Source organism: Nipponia nippon, unplaced genomic scaffold, assembly GCF_047370975.1.
Source record: "Nipponia nippon isolate SJK-2023a ecotype South Korea unplaced genomic scaffold, ASM4737097v1 scaffold_10, whole genome shotgun sequence".
NCBI classification, from domain to species: Eukaryota; Metazoa; Chordata; class Aves; order Pelecaniformes; family Threskiornithidae; genus Nipponia; species Nipponia nippon.
The window spans coordinates 3,906,363-3,926,480 of NW_028262291.1; the positions used below are offsets into that span (position 1 = coordinate 3,906,363).

Here is a 20,118-nt window from a genome sequence, read left to right on the forward strand (position 1 = left end):
TCCGCGTGGATGGCGGAGGTCCGCAGACCATCTCCCCCGGCCTTGTGGACGAGGTGCTCCTCCGAGGCGTCGCCAAGAAGCGGATCCTGAGCTCCGGCCATGGGGCAGCTCTCCCTCCTCTCCATCTAGCGCTGACCAAAACCAGCAGCCAAAACGCCGGGCCGCCGTACGGGGCGGTGGAGGCAGGGATTTGAAGGAGCGAGGCTCCACAGAGGATTTCCATGGGAGATCCATCACCGGGCAGGGAGAGGCCCCAGCCTGGGCGGGAGGGAGGGCGAGCCTGCAGCAGGGCGGGGGGCGGCCGGGGCGTCCCGAGGCGAGGAGGGGTCGCGGGTGGGACCGGGCAGAGCACGGCCGCCTGCCAGAGCGATGGAAATCGGCCCAAGGTTAGCCTGGCCAGTGGAGGTAAGCGAGTGGAGAAGGGAGGCAAAAGGGCTAGGACAGGGGAAGAAAAAGGAAGGAAAGCAGGGCTGGCTACACGTGTTTCTTTCTTCGTCAAGGGAAGCCTCGTGTTCGTGCCAGAAACGAGGCGGTGCAAGGAGAGGCACCAAAGGAAGCGTGGCAGACAGCGTCAAGGTGAATAGACGATGTCTTTATGCACCAACATCCTCAAAGTGAAAACGTTTCAGTGGAAAATATTTTGATTTTAAAACCAGCAGCTACAGTTTCTGGTTTGCTGTGCGCTGTTAACCCAGCGTCCTCAGCTGACAGTACGTTCTGGTAATGCATCAGCATGAAAATGACCAACATAGACGCAGGTGTTTGATATGGATTAGTGAGCTATGAAAAGGCATGTCTTAGCCACACAGAGCATTTAAACTTGATTTACAAGGTAGAAAAGGAATATTTTCTCCATTCCCCAAACTGACATTTCCTCTGCGTAGTATTGCAAGGCGCTTTAAAGGCACATTATAAATACCATTAGAATTTTGTGGTTGAGCTGGGTATTGGGAGTAGTTTTTGAAACACGGTGTTATTATTTTTCATCTCTCTCTTCACCAGTATTGCAAACCAAAAAACACAGGGAGATGTTTTGTGGCGATTACAGGTTCTGCTCCCACTGAAGTCAGCAGCGTTGGGTTGCTGTAACACGGCAGATTGCTGATGTGATGACTTGCTTGGGGCGGGGGGACAGAGTTTGCTGGAATGATTCCTACGCTGTGTTATTCATTAGTGGCAAAGCCCTAATCAAATTTTGTGGCGTACCTTGCGTTATTCCCACTAAGTGCCAGTAAATCAGTACGTATCACATACGCTGCAGAAAAGCTATTTCAGGAATGTCTTAGGTGTCGTCTTCTTCCATTTTGTTTGTCTCCTTCTGCCAGAAAAGATGCGTTAGTAATTGTGATCCAGACTATCAGATAGGCTGGGCTGGCGGGGTGGCTCCACGGAGGCAGATTTGCTGCCTGGCTAAACGCGTTGGCTCCAGAGAGAGGTAGCGGCAGAGATCAACACAAGCCCCTGTGCACTTTTCTGTGCAGTAAAAAGCTGCAATGATATCTTGGGACTCTGGTCTAAATACAAATGAGGTCTGGCACCTTTTTTTGTCACCATCCCCACCACCCGTTCCCCGTCTCTCCCAGAGTCCAGAAGCGAGTCTGTCCAGCCACACACTGCGCTTCCCATTTCAGTCCGCTGCCCTGTCTGCTCTTTCTCCACCTGCCTGAAAGCAGTCAATCCGCTCGCCGCATCCTTGCGACACACTCTCTGAGTAAAAGCGGTACAAATAACCTCTGGGGCCAGACTTTTTGGGGTGCTTAGCGCTTCTTAACTCCAATTTACGCCAGCGGCAGTTCTAGAGGTCAGTTCTTCTGTACCTCAGGCGCTTGGCTCCCCTGTAATCTCTTCACCTTCTTTAATTACTGCCTGTGGCAGTTCACCAGTCCTCTGGTAACGTCCCAGTTCTTGGTACATTAACATGGGATGGAGGGAGAGGCTTTCAAAATCAAAGTCCTGTCAACATCTGACACCTGACTAATTGGTTCTGTATTCTCTCATCCTTTCTGCTGACTTAAAGCGAAGACCCATTTTTGGGAAGCTCATCTGCCTTGTTTCAGAACTTCTTGAATATTGCTGTTGACTCCGTTTGGTTGAACAACCGTGATGACCAGAAGAACTTACCTCTTACTACCTAGCATTTCCCACCATGGAGTGTTCTCTACCAGGGGCTGAGAGAAGGTGAGGATGAGGAGAGAAAGAAACCTGCTTCACTTAAAAGCGGTGGACTGGATAACGTACATGATTAGGACTTACGATGTTTCACTGAAAGAGCTGCAGTTCAGTAGCACGAACAATCCCGGAAGGTCTCCTTCCCTTCTGGTGTTCTGCAAATGACTTCCCCAGCTCTTCCTAAGCAGGCGGGCACTGGCATCCCCGCAGCAAGAGGAAGGCCTTGCCGTTTGCTGCAGCGAGACCCTGGAAGCTGAGATTGCTGTAGTCACCTGCAAGATGTTTGCATCCCTCAGACCATTTTGAAAACCTCAATTGTTTTACTCCTTGGTTGTAAACTGGATTGGCACCTCCCTGAAGGACAAATATGTGCTCTTTGAACCTTTAGTATAAATCATTTGGCTCAAAACCAAGTCTAAAACACTGGATTATAATTTTGACCTGAAGCGTAGATGACAAAATGATAAATTTGCAAAACTCAGGCATTTTTCAGAGCACATGAATTCAATGGGAGTATTACCATCAACATCAAAGGGAGCAGGATTGAACCTGTAATGTATAGCACTAATGACTACAATCAAATAAACTTCTATTGCTTGGGTTTTCTACCACCTTTTGCCTTGTGTGTGTGTGTGCGTGCACTTTTATCCGTGTGCCAAAGGAGTGGATCCAGAGTGCTACCATTTTGAATCTGGGGCAGCTATACTAGATTGGTAAAAATATAAATAACAATGCAGGGTGTCAGGCTTTGGGGAATCTGGTCTACTTGTTTCCATAAATGAGTAAAGGAAGTGAAGAACTGAAAACCTTGAAAGATGAGATTATAGTCTTAGTGAAGTCTTCAGAAATATTTACACTTAATTCGATCTGCTCGTGGTAGCTGGTATTTTTTTACTTACTTGTGGTGCAGCTCAATTTGGTTAAAAACGAGTATGGAATAGCATCTCTCTGTGGAAACCCATAATCCTAGAGTTACATCTCTGTATACCGCTTATTTTATATTTATTGTTTCTTTTTGCTGTGTTTGGAATAGCGGACAACATCAGCAGTAGCTGTTTTGTCCCCTCTGGTAGGTTCTTACCTGCCTCGCTCTCCACGGAGCTACAGCTAGTGACAGAAGAGAATGTAAGGTATGATAATAGCCTCCTGTTTAACTCAATTGAATGTCTTTTGTTGGCTAATTTTCATTTGTGTTTACATCAGTTTTCTAAATTGCTCAGATTTGCAACCTTAAACTGTGGATGCTGCTTCTTGGGGGAAAAAAAAAAAGAGGAATCATCTTTCTGAGTGTGTATTACATTTCAGAGGGATTAAAGTAAAAAAGTCAAAATAAAACGTGAGTGTCAGTTTTGATTAACAGCTACGTCAGAGATGCTTTGTTTCCAAAGTATGACATTTTCTATGGTCTTAACATTACCTTGGCTTAGGAAGAGCCTAGAGTTTGCAGCAGCATCAGTGTCCGCTTTTAAAGGAAGGAACAATCAAAATTAAAAATGTGATTTCATTCCATCCTAAATTCCCTTTATCCTTTACGTTTTCTTGATTCCCAGCTTGGGACTTAAGTGGCTTTATCGAAGTGCTTAGTCTGCTGTTGCCTGTTGATAGGATCCCCAGTCATTCAGAAAATGCTAAGGCTCAGTCAGCATGTGTAAAACCTCCATTCGCTTGATAGTGGCAAGGCGGTCTTTTTCATGCAGCTAAAAAATTCGGAGGATGCTGTCATGGGATTCCCCAGTCATGATTGCGTCGGGCTAAGAAGATGTCTGGATGAACACAGGGATGTTAGATGAGATCATCTGACAGAGATTCTCAACTGGAAAATGGTACGGCATGCAGATCCAACACTTCAACACCTGAAGAAAAAAACAGATAAACCGTAATACTTATTTCCAACCCAAAATACACACAGTCTCTGCCAGGCACAAGCTTGTGTCGCATGCATGGGTATCATGGTGTGAGCGCTAATTGCGGCGTGTCCTGAAATGCGCAGGTTTCCCAGAATATTGTGCTGGGAAAGGGAGGGTCTGGAAGAGGGGAATGGCTGCATTTTTGCTTGAAACGCATGATAAAGCTATGCCCCCACCTTATCTCTCCTCTTTGAAATCTGTGTATAGTTTGAGCATATTTTGTCCACAACCGAAGTATTTCATCAAATCCCAGCTTTGCCACTGAATTCAGGCTGGAACTGGTTAAAGAAGCTGAATCTCAGCAAAACGTTAGTATAAAAGCAGGAAAACTTTCTCAAGAAATACCAAGAATATCTTTTCCTACTTCTGGAGTAATCGAGTGATGTAGCACAATGATTTGCGCTGATGGAAATGAGGCCAGATTGTGAATGATTTAGAAGCTAATTCAGGTAAGTACACTGGAATTACTCATATGCTTAAAAATTAAATATATATTTAAATACATTGCTGAACCGGAGCCTAAGGGTACAGTTTGAAGTTAACGCTAAACTAATCTAGACAGTAGCTGTTGCTGAAAATGATTAGTCTTCTCCTGGTTTACTTCCCTGAAATGGCCCACGCTGGAGTAAAACAAATGCAGTTTGTTGACAATAACTGCTGCTTCCTCAACAACTTTGAAAAGCATTCATTTCTCATAAAAATGCAAGTAAAAGTCTTAGTTAATACTAAAAATCAATGGAGATACACTGAAGTCAGTTTTTGTACTGACATGCAATCCCTATTTGATCTCACAAGCTACAGCCTGTTAGAGAAAGAATTAAGGGGAGCGGTTCTCACGGGGACGAGGATGCGTTTATTTCTTTTCCTTGTGGGCTCCTACATCCTCCTAGCGATAACTAAGGGTAAAGGAACAGCACAGCAAATATGTCACTGAAATCAAGCTGGCTGCAAAGCAAGCAAGAAGAGACGGGGTGTTTGAGGTGCTGGCCCTTCACGGTGGGATGCAGAAGATATTGTAGGCACACCAGCATCACTGGTGGCTTCCCAGCCTCGCTGAACCCAGCCACAGATTAGGGCTTCACCGCTTGTGTTTGTCCCTCTATGAAGGTTTTGCTACAAGCAAGAGGACCACGCTGCCTCCTGTCAAACTGATATTCTTCTGGAATAAAACCATAGAGATTGAAGGCTGTTCAGAGGACTTGACACTGAGGTCAAGGGCAGGTGACCCCTTGGGAAGGTTAAGGCTTCCTGGATACACATCAGGAAGTTATGGGCTTGGGGAGATGAAGCTTGCAGAGTTGTCTGCATTTTTAAGGGTGGTGATAGCAGATCTCGGTCTCTCAGTGCAAACATTTAAAGGCAGCAGAAATCTGAGGACCCCAGGTATCCTTCTGGCAAGCTTTCTGTGGAAGGAGGAAGACTGGGGCCTGTGGATTTTTGTCATGGTCATTTGTGCTGCAGCTAAGCACTTGGCTGCCTGCCTGTGACGGCTTTGTGATAAGGCTCTGTGCAAAGATCTAGCATATTTTTAATCAACTGTTTCCATTAGTTTTAATATATTGTACCCATCAGATTACAGTCACTCAGCAAAAATCCAGCCTTCGACACACAGTCTCATTTATCCTTGTCCTACCATGCACCCAGCTCTGCTTTGCTGACGTTGGTTCTGGTTGTACGGTCCTGTTGTGGGTTTTTTTCTTTTTTTTGGGGGGTGCAATTAGCCTGATTGGAGCAACTAGGCCAAGGAACATCAAGCAGTAAAATAAAGTCTTGATGACATATTTGAACTCTTGTAGATCATGGGTTATCTGATCTGCAAGGTCACTGCTATTCTCTGGGAAAGTTTAAAAGAATCTGCTCCTGTTTCAAGCTTAAAGGGCCCTTCTTGACAATTTTGGGATGCAAATTCAGTTTTTCTTTAAGTATATGCAATTCTGCATCGGTGAGTGTTTCAGAGTATTTACTACCTGTATTTTTTTTTCCTTTTCTTTGGATTTAACTGCTCATCAAAGGCAAACAGGGTAGAATTAGTTTTCATAAACAAACAGAAGGAAAAGGTGACTCCAATAAGGCTTCTTCTGCTACCAGAACTGAATGAAATGCAGAAAGGAAAAGAATAATAAAGTGAAAATGAGAAACCTAAAAAGAACTTTAAAATTCCTTTTAATAATTTAAGCTGTCATCAGTAGCAGAAATAAGGAATTATATTTCAGACATGACTTATACCAGACATGTCTTAAAAAGAAAAAGAGAAAAACAAATTGATAATGCCTGAAGAGACTGTCCCTGGGAATAAAAAAGTGCAGAATTAGGCCCTGGGAAGCCAAGTAGCTTTTCCACCGTTCAGTCTGTAGAAAAAAGAAACGATGGCCCTTGATCTTTAGCAACTCTAACAGATGGACTTGGGGAAGCAGTAGGAAAATAACATCGTTAAACATTTTGTCTTTCTGTATTTATGAAAAGTCAAGTTGTGCTTTGCTGAAAATGATTGAAGCTATTATATTACAAAGATTTGGTATTAATATGATTAGCTTAACAGTATTCTTCTGTAATACACATCATAAAGTCCTGTCAGAATGAAATTGAATGCTAAAAACATCACATAATAACTTTCACAGACCATTAAGATTTAAGGCTGCAATGTGGGAGTTTATTACAAAGGGACCCTGAAACGTTGTACACTCTTACATCAGCATATACTTAAGTATTCCCCCCCCCCCCCCCCCCCCCGGCTTTATTTGCTGCAAAAGATGATGTTCTAACTTCATGTTCATATACAGACTGGCTTGGCTTTGCGGCGGGGTTGTTGCAATAATGCAAGGAATCCTATCGGAAGGGATCGAGGAGGCTATTCTTTTCCTTTCATGGGAATGGGAATATGTAAACTCTTGGCCATCTTATCCTTGCTGGCTGTGGCAAACGATCACCCCTCTGTTTCCCTCCTATTATATTGACAGCGTTATCCGGCAGGATCAGGTATGACTTTCCTTCGCCGGTGTCTTTCATGCCACTCTGTGTACTGTTGGGAACAAGGGTAATTCATGCCCTCCCCTCAGGGATTATAAATTTAATGCCTTTAAGGAACACGCAGTTTATCTACGAAGCAATGCACTGCTGGTGCCATAAAAATTTCCTATCACCCAGTAGGAATATGGATTCGGATCCATTTATTTGACTCTGTGTAGGTATCGGAGTTTAAGGAAGGATCCTATTACCTTGCAATTATCTCCTCGGGCTGATTTTACCCCAGTATACTTCCACGGGCTCCCACAAAGCTATTTCAGACTCATGTTGGGCTAGTGGGGAAAGATTGAGCGCGCATACTTGATGAAGTTAGAGTGATAGCAAAACGTGAGCTGGAGTTTTTGGCGGGAAAATCTATCATTCTCCATTGATAAAAAGTTTATGATTAATCACCGGCTTGATTACGTTACCCTTTAATTAAGCTTGTAAGTGCCAAAGAACGGGGACTTTGGTGTGTTTTTTTTCTCTGTTATCTCCTGACCATGGCTCTGCTGGTGTGATTTTATAAAGGTCTTGCATCGATTTCCTCTTAGTACAACTGTTCCCATCCCCTAAAGGGGAATTAAGGTTATATTCTTCCCTGCTGATGCTTCCACAGTTGGAACCATTTCAGTGGAAAGCAAAAATGTAGGTGAAAATATGTGTTCGTTTCATTTATATCGCAGAGTTACCATCCTTTACCTTGGATTCCTTTCTCAGCTGTCTCTGGAGCTCTTGGGAACCCACACAGACATCCATGGGATTTTCTTCCACAGAAAACTGCTGATGCTAACCATGGATCTACAGCACAGGCAGCTGTTACCAGCAGTTTATAGTAACCTTCCTCACACAGGATCCCACTGCACTTTACAGACTGATCAAATACAGCACCACTGACGTGCAACGAGCGCCGGAGCAGAGCGTGGCAGCTATTCAGCACAAAGTACGTGGATCAGGATGGTTTTGTCCAAAGCCACAGGAGCCAATTCCATCTCTGGTGAGAAGTGTCCTGGGATGATCAAGGGCCAGAATGAAAAAGGAGAATTTTAGTTCTGAACATAGTAGCTGGGAGAAGAAAACATTACAAATTTCAGCATGGCTTCCCTGGAGAAATAAAGGGCGCTGATGATTCCTGGCAGGCTGAAGGACTTTTGCTGATGGGCTCACTGAGGTCTTGGATCTCCTTCTGACATTGAGCCATTTTAACCTCCTTGCTTTTTTCTAGCATTTCTGATGCTTTTCACTGGATCATGCCTGACGTTTTGGTACTAAGCAGCCCTTTTGATAACTGCGGTGCAGGGCTATCATCCCTGAAGAGCTCTCCCATTCCATTAGTGCCATCAGCACAAGGAGAAACAACCTTGACAAAAATCCCTGTGGGACTCTGCGTGCACAGTTCCTGCACCGAGAAGTGAAAATTCAAGTGCAATGTGTGGAATTTGCAAGTGCAGCTTCCCTTGTTCCTAGCCCACCCTCTGTGCTATAAAAATATTTTTTGACTAGTGGCTGTTATCCTTACAGCAGAAATGTAACAGCAACAAAGAATTATTTGAAATATCAACAACCAAGGGAAAGGCCAGAGCACATTGCTTTGGGAGGGCTGTCTCGCAGATCTGCAAGAAACCTCAGCTCTTTTTGTCCTGAGAAGGATTTGGCGGCTGGGGTCAGTTAGGAACGGCCACCCGGCTGGGTGATGAAGAGGGACCAAACCCCCTCGGGAGAGTGGGTGGCTGCTCTGGGTGCCATCATCAGTGCCGGACTCTCCCCACCCAGTTTAGCCTATTTGCTCCAGACTGTCATCCCACTCCAGGGACCACACGCCATAGGACTAGATGTTGAGAGGCACCTATTCTTCAAATATCTGAGTCTTACATTGAATTAGTTCTTAGTAACTTAGATGCTACAGTAGTGAGTGCATCAGTGTCTAAACCCACCTAAAAATTCAAGCTTTAGCCACGTTCGCAAGTCATTCACTGTCTACAAGAATCAGCCCCAAACCAGAACAGACTGAGACCTTTGATGGTATCAGTCTGAAGATAAGGAGACTTGCCAAGCCAGATGTTGGCTTTCCTTGCATGCCTACCAGGCAGCCCATAAGGCATCCATCCTTTTACAAGTCACTGCCAGGAAAAGTCACTCTTAAGATTTACCTACTAGAAAGTGCAGGCAGGAGTTGGAAGAGGGTAGGGATCAGGCCACAGGTCTGTTACACCACTTCAAGCTGTTGAGTTCATTTTGTTGCTGGCAGTGACCACTGCCCGACTGTTTCAGACAGCGCTGTCACACTTCCAGTCCTCGGTCCAGTGGAGTTGGCTGGAAGCACTGGTCAGATGCAGGTCTCTTGTGCTCTGGTGCATCTTCTTACTAGGAAAGCCAGATCCTCAACTCAGGCTGGATCTTCTTTCCTGCTCTTCTAATGAGGGAAGTTAACATAGTTCACATGCTCTTACTCACAAACATATCTATTCTTTAGAAGCTTTCTCTGCTGCCTTTGCTTCCTAGCTGACAGAGCCCAACCAGCTCGGGGCCCTGGCTTCACTCGTGGTGTAGTTATCTCATCCATCTGGCTCAGCTGATCAAGAGAGAGATGGAATTGCACACAGGTATGCAATTTTGGACTAGTTTAAATTATATCACGTAATAATAGTAATGATAATGATGATAATATCTTATGCTAGAGATGAGAAAAATAAACTATTGTCTCAAAATGTACCTGACAAGCAGTACAATGCAGTGTTATGTACTCAGGAAGAACAGAAGTTACTTCACTCATTTTCATCCCATCCTCTGAGTCTTGTCTAGCCTACGGGTTAAATCTGGGAGACAGAATCATCTGCATGAGAACTGTGGTATGAACCATCAGCTCAGGCCTATAGGAACTACAGGCTCCCACACAGCCCATACCAAATGATAGTACTATCAGATGGAAAGAGGTTATATACATAGTGTAGTGTATATCAGTCTCAGTTAAGTATCTTTGCAATGGTTTCCCACATCACTTAGCAGCTTGTTTAACATATCAAGATTAACCAGTAGGCTCTGCAAGAATTTCTCACAATCAGTAGAAATACAACAAAAGACCTGAAGGACCACAGTAGAAGGCAAACATAATGATGGACAGTAAGTGTGTGTTGATGCCTCTCCTGAAAAATGTCCACAGCTGTTTGGCTTCCAAAGTATTGTAAATTCATTGCTAATATTTTTGTTTCGGTCCTTTCAGCACAATATTGTAGTCAGTTTTAGGAAAAGCAGCAGAAATCTTGATTATTGAAGTCCTGTTATATGTATGATGGAACTTTGCAAAGCCACAATTTTTTTCTCAGCCTGCACAAAATAATCCGTTATCTCTCTCTGATTCTCAGAAAAAGACTTGATCATGAAGTGATTGTAGTGAGATCTTTTACTTGAGTCCGTAAAGACTTTCATAAAATATGACAGTTGATAAATGCCTTATCTAGTATGCCAACTTACTTGGTATTAAATTCAAACAGAGAAAGACAGCATGTTTTATGATGCTTTCCACCTCCTTTTTACCATGCACCTTTGCCTACTTACTGTTTTGCAAAGTTCTGCAGTTGGTAATGGATTTGCCAAGCATGCAAGTTTAGAAAGTTTCTCTCTCTATTATCAAGATCAATGGTTTCCTCTCTTTCTACTTGCAAAACACTTTCTTTATCACGAAAATTTTAAATTTCCATAAATAGCCTTCCCAAAGGCTAAGTAAGTGCTAAACAAAACTAAAAACAAAGTGAGAGGAAGTGCAATGAAAATAAATAACTCAAATGCAAAGCCTGAATTCTTTCAGGAGGAGAACTTATGAGGTGCTGAGCACCCCTGAGAGCTGCTTGCATTGATAAAGTTCAGCATGGAGGTGGAAAAGCATCCTACAAGGCCTCTTAAAACAGCCCCTCTTAGCCTGCCTTCTTAGGCCAAAGTCCAAAGCTGATTCAACGCAGTATCAAGCCACAAAGCTTTAGTCATAGAGATGGAGGAAGGAACAGCTGGCAGAGGAAGATGACAGATAGCAGGAGTGTATCTTAGATGAGACTTCTCGTTACTTAAATGCTGTTGAATTAAATATTTTCTTTCCATAATTTAACTCCTGAAAACCCAAAATATTATTCTGCATGTTATGACACAGAGAGCTGATGCACGGTACGTCAGCAGTGATGTAATATTGACAGACAAATACAGCTATTGTATTCATAAATGTTCGCTTTACAAAGCAAAGAGCATTGTAACTACATATACTTAACGCTACCATGATAGACTGCAATCAGTGTCTTGGATGAATTGAGAACACAAACAAAAATAGATTAGCTAACAACTAAATTGTATTTATCTTGCTTGACAGGGCTAGTTCAATAATGAGTCATTTTCTGATCTAATATCGCTGCCATCTCTAGTATTGCGGGTAATTGTTACTGCTGAGAGAAAAAGTTCAAACAACCTAAAGGCTAAAGAGGCAAAGGAGTATTAGCACGTCTAATGTAGGAGTATTAGCATTAGTCTGTCTGATCCCCAGTAGATGCAATATACCAATTAGTTGCATACTTCCTTGAGCTGCGAAACCGGGATCTCGGCCACCTGGGGTCATTACAGATCTCACGGGGCTTTTGTGAAAACCGAGTTATTTTTCCAGGCAGGATTGTAGCCGAGGGCCTGATATATCCCTCACGTAAGCTGTGCTGCCCACGCTCTGCTGGCTGCCGCATCCCTCACCTCCAGTGGCGAGGGCAAGAAGAGCGAACACCTCGCTCTGCTGACCCTGTCGGGCTATTCCATGGGCGCTGAAAGCCCTAGGACGTAGCCAAAGGTTAGATTCAGCCACCTCTATGAACCCTGTCTTTATCTACCCTGCGATGACGGCAGCTCACGTAGCCAGCTCCCCAGGCCTGCCCCCCAACTAGCTAGCACAAGTATTGATAGCAGCGTAAGTAGAGCAGCCCAACACTCAGGACAGGCTAGTAGCCCAAGTATTTACCCAGAGGCCTGGGTGGTTTTGCTGGCCACAGTATGCTCCACACTGCAGCCAGCAATATCCGAGCCGACGAGCTCGGGCATGTCTTCACGAGCTGCGTTACTTTGGGGACTGTAGCACTGACCTACCTATTTGTTGGTAATCAATGTGGATGAGTAGAAAAGTCTATCTCCAAGCATGCTTCTTTAGGGATTAAAAGTGTTCCGCATTTATAATGGAGAATAATTACCTTTTTTGAAAATAGTTGTCAGCTTAATTTTAAAAAATAAAACATTGTGCTGAGGTCAATCGGGTTCCAGGTGGAAACGTGCTGTGGAAGACAAATATTCAAAGCAAGAATGGGCATGAATGTGATTGGGCTTGATTTTGATCAAGTTTACATTTGTTTAAAGGCCCAGCCCAAAGCCTGTGAAAGTCATTTGACTGACGGAATAAATCAGCTGAAGTCAATGGGATTACCCTACTCTCAGCCCAGTATGGGTGAGATCAAACCCCAGATCATTATCTTTTTGTGGTTTTCCTTTTTGCATATTGAGAGGGAGGCAGTGTGAAGGGCCATTGATTGTCTTGTAAAACACCCTTTAAGTTCAGCGGGAGCCTGCCTGCCTGCGGACTGTTGGCAGGATATGGCCCATAAAGCTACCGGGAGGCCGAAGATTCGTACCTCTGGATGTGCACTGCATCTGTTTGGTTTTGCTGCCAGAGGTAATCAGACAGTTAATAGCTTTTGCATAGAGAGCCAATTGAGTGTGTGCGATGTGAGAGCCTAGCCGGGCATGAAAATATAAAATGAAAGAATAAGTTAAACCACCACATTCTTTGGGGAAATGCTAATGGGTGACAGTTATCACTTACCACCTCGGTCTCTTGTTCTTTCATCAGAGTCAATTACTTAATTTTTCTTTTTGTGCATGATGATGATGATTTCATGAAAAACAAGTCTATGGAAATACTGAATACCAGTAAGTCAGAAGAAGTGAAGGATGCAAAACTGCAGTTTTCCCATGGCCTGAAAATGACTCCCTCCCTGGCTTAGGGCAGCCACAGGTATGCTGTTAATTTTAAGTCCTCTTGCCAGAAGGCTATAAAATGTCTTTTCATCTTACGTTACATAAGTATCCAACAAATAAGAAGACTGTTATTACAACGGCAACCACACCGAAAAAAGGTTTCATTTACTCTGAAAACCTGCATTAAAGACTTCTGATGTCTCTGTGTAACTTGTAGGTTGCTGAACGCTCTTGGAGAGGAAAATTCATTGAATTCTTTTAAAGAAAGAAAAAGTAAGTTTGATGCAACACCAAACTGGGATGCTACTAGGAACCACGTGATAAATCTTCTGTTAAACATTACGGTAATTTACTCTCAAAGATGAGCTGCTCTATTCTTTCAGCGTACCAGACAGCATCCTGGAAAACAGTGGTAATATTTAGCACTCCTTAATTAAACATTTCGGTGATCCTTCTGAACTGAACAGAGGAGATCCATGTATGTCAGGAGTGAAAACTGTGAGGTGCTAAGTACATCTTAAGATATGAAAACACGACTGAGTCTGAGGATGCTCAGGACTTGAGAGAAAGTGCTCAGCAGCCACAGGAAGGGTATTCAAAATCCTTATGTTTCTTGCCATCAAAGAAATCATTCTGCTTGGCTTCATTGGGTGCTGAATTGTTGCTTTGCACTTTGACACGATTTTCTCCAGGAAAATAAAATATGTTTTTGTGCCAGTAAGATAAAGACATTGTGACAGTGAGATAAGGCATAGGAGGATGCCTCTGTGAAGGTGATTCAGCATGCATTCAACATGCCTCTTAGCAATTAGGGCATTCTTCCTGAAGTTGTTTAGTTGTATTATATTCTTCTACATCTTCACAAATTGATTGGCATCAGGTATATTTAAAATATGTTCTAAGTCAGTTAACTTCCAGGCAGTAAGGCATCCTCACCTGCTCATTTCACAGGAAAAAAAAAACCAACCAAACAATAGAAATGACCATGTGCGTGTTGACATCCTGCTTATGAACCAATATTGTCACAAGCAAGAGGCTTAGAAAGAACAGACCAATCGATGAGTATGAACTGACTTACACTAAGCTAAAATTAGGTCCAATATCCCGATTAAAGTTATTACAATTAACTCAATAAATACACATTCTCAGTTAATTATTTTTGTAATACCGTTGTGCCTAGAGGCCACGTCTGACACTGAGAGCCATCCATACTAAGCACTGCAAATACGTCCAGTTAAGATACAACCCCGGCCTTGAACAGCTTGCTGTTCGTATAGACAAAAGAAACAAAGGACTGGAGACAGAAATCATTCTTTATTATCTCCGTGTCACAGAAACAGGCCCAGAGAAATTGAATTGTCTTCCCCAACGCTGTATAAGAATTATTTGGCAGGACTGAGAAGCAAATAGAGAACATCAGTATCCACTTCATGAGTCTGCCCGCCCTTTCTCCAGCACAAACTCCTTTTTTACCAGAAGACTTCTCATGCACAGGACAGCTCCGGACTCTTGTTTCTTTACATTACATTCCTTATTTTTTGAACGCAACACAGTACATAATAGCTAGAGCTTTTGGTTTCTTGTGGCTGTTGATGAGCCCATGTCCCGTCAATCTCACCCGTGTGAAACACACTGCTTCTCTGTAGTAAGGATTGAGGTTTCACTAGCAGAGATTCAAGGCCTCAAACACAAATCCATGAGCATCCACATTTCCATTGACTGCTTTCACTTGGTTTAAGAGCTCATATACATTCTGCCTCAAATCTAGAGCCAAGCTTTGCCTCCTTTGTGTACATTTGGAAATCAGCTATGTAGAGAAAAGTTTTAAAATCTCATTGCAAGGGGAGCAAGTGTGTTTTGTAAATCCAGAAATAGCCCATTCTTTTAGGTCAAAGCAACTGACAGTTATAGTCTCATCTCTTGGAAATAAGTCTCAAAAACATATTTACATGGCAAATACTTTGGCTGCAATAACTAAGTTACTTTTGTCACCATTAGCCTTTCCTGGTTAGTTTCTTCTGCATTATGTACTTGCACCTATAGAATATAAACTCATCAAAGAAGAAGTTGTGCTGCTTGCTGACTCCTTCCATCTGCTGAAAAAAATATAGAAATAGAAATACAGAGCGTCCAGCACGTGGTTACTCTACTCTGTTTTTAAAGAGACACCCTGCACTGGCATATTCAAGACCTAAACCCAAGACACTTGCTTTGGCCTTTCTCCGTCTATTTTCCGTCAACCTTGGTTCTTTCAAAATCAGTTATAAAATGTTGCTAGCATTAACTTAATCTGGAATTTAACCTTCTATCTCCAGACAAGCAGTGCAGTGATGTAACTAGTGAATAATTCTCAAAGCTTCCTTCCCCCTTCTCTGCAGAAAACAAATCTCAGAAGAAAGCTGAAAATCATGAGGTTTCAAAAGTACTATTCCTACGTCTTTATGAAACAACCTCAAATTTCTGTTCCAGGCTTTGATAGATTCATTTTGTAGTCAATCAATGATACTCGTGGATTTGAGGAGGTTTGAAAAATTGGCTCAAAATAAATAGTCTATTCTTCTTGTAATCTTAACTATGGAGTTACTTGTAATGATTTGGTAATGAAAATTTCCTTTTCGAGCAGTTTAGCTATAAAATATGACTTTATGTGAGTCCTTGAGTCCATCTGGAACCCCCAGCAAGTCAACACCTGTGCCATCTTCCCGGCTGTAAAATTATTTTCTGCCTCTTTGCCAGACTGAAAGTTCTAGGAAAGGCCTAATTGACAAATTACAGAACAGTATAGCAAACAATAATTTTTCCCAGATAGCCACATGTCGGAAACAAAATCTTCCTTTAAATGGCATGGATGTATGATTTGAATACGTGCTTATTTTCTAGTTCTGGAATATTTATTTACCTGAAACCCTGCAGCTTTAAGAAACATATTGTGAACTGAGGAAAAAGACTAGCAGCGTAATAGATGGCCTAGACATCTCCCTTTTTGAAGTCTCCTGGCTGAGACAGTGAAAAAAAAGAGTCCTCTGTGTTTGATGAATGCAAGAACCAGGTTTCCAAGCATGGAAAGAGCCTTTAGAAACACAAGTGAGGTTTTGATCCCTGGCCCCAGTGTCATCCATCTTGGAAAGCTTTCTGTTTTTATTATTTTAAACAGGTCAGCAACAGTGAGATGGGAAACTGTAGATTTCAAAACAGATGTCTCTACAGTGTTTCAGCAAAACATCGCGTGATTTCAAATGGAAATTTAATATCGGTCCTGGATCCCTTGCAAATTACCTAGCTTTGTGCCAGTGGGAGCCCCAAGTCTCTGAAAGAGCAGCACCTGCTGATTTACAGCGGTAAGCAGGCAGCACGGAGGAGACCAGAGCTCTGGTCCCCAGGGGATCTTTTCGGCTCTCAGGCCTGGGTCCTGAGTGCAAGGTTGGGGTTAGGGGCATTCGCTTTGCTGCTCCTCTCCTGCCTTCCCCCAGCTCCCACTGGAAGATGGCTCCTGGCTCCCAACACCTCCACCTGTCCCAGCTCCCCTCTGGACATGCGGGACTCAGACCTGGAGTGCGCAGCTGCCCCATGGGTTGCACGTGGCCGCGACGTCCCTGAATCCAGATTGCCACTGTGGAGAGAAGTCCTCGGCAATGAATGAAAAATATTTCCCATTTTCAGCTCTGTGTCAGATTAATGGAAATTCTGCAACTTGCTCAGATCGATGTAGTTAGGACTGTGTATTTGCTGGTGTGAACAGGAACACGGTAGCTTTTTTTCTGTTTCCTGCATTTGAACATGGTGAAAATATGATCCGGGCCTTCTGTAATGCTATTTGCTGACACTCTTTCTTTAGGAAAGTTATTCGGGAAGAACAACAAAGAATTCTTCGGCGAACTTCCTTGAAGAAAAGGTTGTGGTTGTCTTGCCAGCTCGCAAAATTAAAACTATGTTCCAGTCAAAAATGCCTATTCAGACTGACATCAAAGAGAAAAATGTGAGCAGGTCAAGGAGTTTAATTTCCATGGCACTTGCATTTGTGATTCACATGTAGGGTGCAGCAATGACTTACATGCCCATTGGCAATAATGTAATAGAAGGCTAGTGTGAATAAAAAGAAAAATGAATCGGAGGTAACAGTAACGGGCCAAATTCTGTATTCAGCTGGATGCGCGGAGCTCATTGAAGTCAGGCAGTGTCACATAGAGCACGAGCTGGCGGTCTTTCTCACAGCAGCGTTTTCATGAATACGTACCTTATGGAGCACACTCGCCGTTGCTGGTAGCCTGGGCTGAGGTTTTCAGAGATCAGCGGTGCCGCTCTTTGGGGATATCAGTCCAAGATGCTCACGGGGGGCCTGATGCCAGAGGGCTCCTTTTCACTGTCTATAGACCAGGTCCCTTTAATATATCTCAGGCTGAACATACTAGATGACTCCCAAAAATCCAGGTCTCAGGGCATGTTTCCTGAATCATTTCAGGTGTGTTTTCATACCAGCTTTTTAACTTCTCAAAATCTCTAGTTAAGGTGAAGGACTGTATCTTGAGGTATGAAAGCAGGAGGTATGTAAACTTTTTAACAGTGTCTGTATGTTCTCCTACTCCTCCTTATTTGCTTTTCTCATGGGACAATCCAACTAGGCATTACAGACTGTTGATAAATAGATTTTCAGCCCATTTCATTTAACCATTACTGCATTTCCATATCAAAGATTTTACACTTGGCATGCCCGAGCCTATTTTATTTTGTAATCTTTTCTCAAATGAGAAGTTTGGAATGTTTTTTCATTATGCGTTTCATCTGCAATGTACTGCCTTCATGTTATTTTTGAAGATGAGATCTTATACGCTACCTCAACTCATTCTACAACTCATTGGCTCTTATTTATTCTGGCCTCCTAATCTAACACAATTTCTATGTTGAAACTTGTTGCTATTTTTTTTCCAAGGATACACCATATGATGTTAAGCATGTGCTGTATATCAAAGTGCAAATATAAACTAGTTGATAGTCTCTGGTCACACCCTGGATAGGTGTGGCAGTTGGGAATTTTTCACTTTCTGGCTGGAGATCAGAATATGCTTAACATGGCTCCACATACAGGATCTTGGTTGGGAGAGAACTGGTTGGGGTTTTTTTGGTTTGGTTTTTTTTTCATGTATGTTGTTTGAAGGGTTGGGAGCTAAATAGTTGTACTGTTTCCAGAAACAGATTTTTACTTGTTTGGCTATATTTAGAGCTGCAATCGGGAGATTTGAGGGTATGATAATCCACTGCCTTACTGTCTTCCCTTCTTTCTCTCTTTATCACTTTGTGGATAAGAGGATGGACGAGCTTAACTCTAATGTCAGCCTAAGGCATGGTGCAGAGCTGCACTACTCCAAGAGAAACTCCAAGGAGGAAGTATGACTCAGAGAGCTGCAATTCCTTCCACGGTTCCTCCTTGTTCCAGCCAGGGAAGTAAGTTACTTCGGTATTTGTGCTGCTAGACTAAAGCTTACTTCTCCCCTTGTGCTTACAAGCCTCAGCTTGCAGAATAGAAAGAAGAGGGATAAGGGTCTGTGCCAGAAGCAAGGTGTCACTAACCGGGGAAAGGGCGTTTTGCTGCCTTTGACACCTCGGTTGCCCAAGTGAGACAGGGACCACGCTGGCCCCGAGCGGGGTTTCACTGTAAACAGTCCCCTCGTAGCCACCTGCTTCTACTGGCTTGCCCGTCATTTTGCGGAGATATACATGGCTGCCTCTCTTGCCAGGCATCTTTTACGTTAATACCAAGAGCAACACACAAACCTTTGGACAGCTTTATACTGTTGTTTTCTACACAGACTGTTACATCATGCTGATTTTCTTGCTTAATTTTCATAGTCCTTCATTCAGTAAGATGTAGTCACTATCAGGCTAATGTACAGCTCACCAGACACGCCTGAATTGCCTCGCAGACAATTTCTCACTGACTTTTATTTTCCACAGTAATAGTTTGTTGTTATACTCAGAGACTGGCAAAGGATTTGCAGGCAATAATTCTCTTGCCAAAACAGAAACACTAATAAGGGTATTCATAGTGAAATGTTCAAAATCAGTGTTTCTTCACTGGTAGTGCAGCTCCAAGACCTGAGAACACCGACTGACGTATGATCTATTTGCAAATGATGCACATGACTATTCACCTCCCTGACATTCTGCTCAGCATCAACATGCTTTCGGGAAAAAATATAAAATTCACAGCCTTTTTTTTTAATATGCCTTTTCATGGATGGACAGCAGAGCAGAAATACTGTACTAGAATACTGGGTGACCTTCAATTGAGCAATATTTTAAAAGAATTTATAATATGACAGTAAAATATTATGTTAACTGAGACAGTGTCAAATGAGAGCACATACTAAATAATTATGTGATGCACTGGCCTGAAAGATAAAAGGGTTCAGGAAAACAAGAGAGGAATTCATCCATATGCACAGCAGCTAGATGATCCAGGTAGGAATAAAACCTCAGTACTTGTTAGTATACCCTCTAGGATTACCAGGGAGAAGTTTTCAGGAAGTATCTTGCAATAAAAGAAAAACAAAACCAGGAGTAAGAATCAACTTCAGAAAATAGATCCGGCCCTCATATGGTGTTCAGCAGCACAGATACACACACACACACACTTCCTGCCTGAGTTATATCAAAAATAGCCTGTGAAAGAAGATTCAGGCTATTGGACCAACTTCTGCTTTCAGTAAAGTGGACTGAATATAGAGCTGAATTTATATCTCCATGTGCGATTTTGTGTACCGACATGTATAAAGCTCATCCTTATACTGTGAGCTTTGAATGGCATCAGTACTAATTCACCTGAGTACCTGACAGAGAGCTACAGAGAGATACAGAGAAAGAAACACAGTCCATTTGAGCCGGTCTTTATTCCTACGCTGGAAATAAGTGATGCAAAGGAAGCATGCAGTTCAAACGTGCAAAAGTTGCTTTTATTTTGCATCAGTTTATTCAGGTATTTTAAATAGGCTTAGTTAAAATAATCAGTTGAGCCTTTCTGACAACTTTGTAAGAAAGCCTTATGTGGCTAATT

The 20,118-nt window shown here is 42.8% G+C and overlaps 1 long non-coding RNA gene across 1 annotated transcript in view; it reads right to left on the reverse strand.

Annotated features, from left to right (window-relative positions):
* Nucleotides 1–421: 421 nt before the first annotated feature.
* The window catches only part of LOC148057037 (uncharacterized), a 274,920-nt gene continuing 255,223 nt past the window's right edge, over nucleotides 422–20,118 (reverse strand). Inside the window, exons 4-6 of the long non-coding RNA XR_015701163.1 lie at nucleotides 9,234–9,492; nucleotides 7,782–8,088; nucleotides 422–4,022 (exon numbers count right to left, since the gene is read on the reverse strand). This is a non-coding gene — a long non-coding RNA (uncharacterized LOC148057037). The remainder of the gene's footprint in view (nucleotides 4,023–7,781; nucleotides 8,089–9,233; nucleotides 9,493–20,118) is intronic.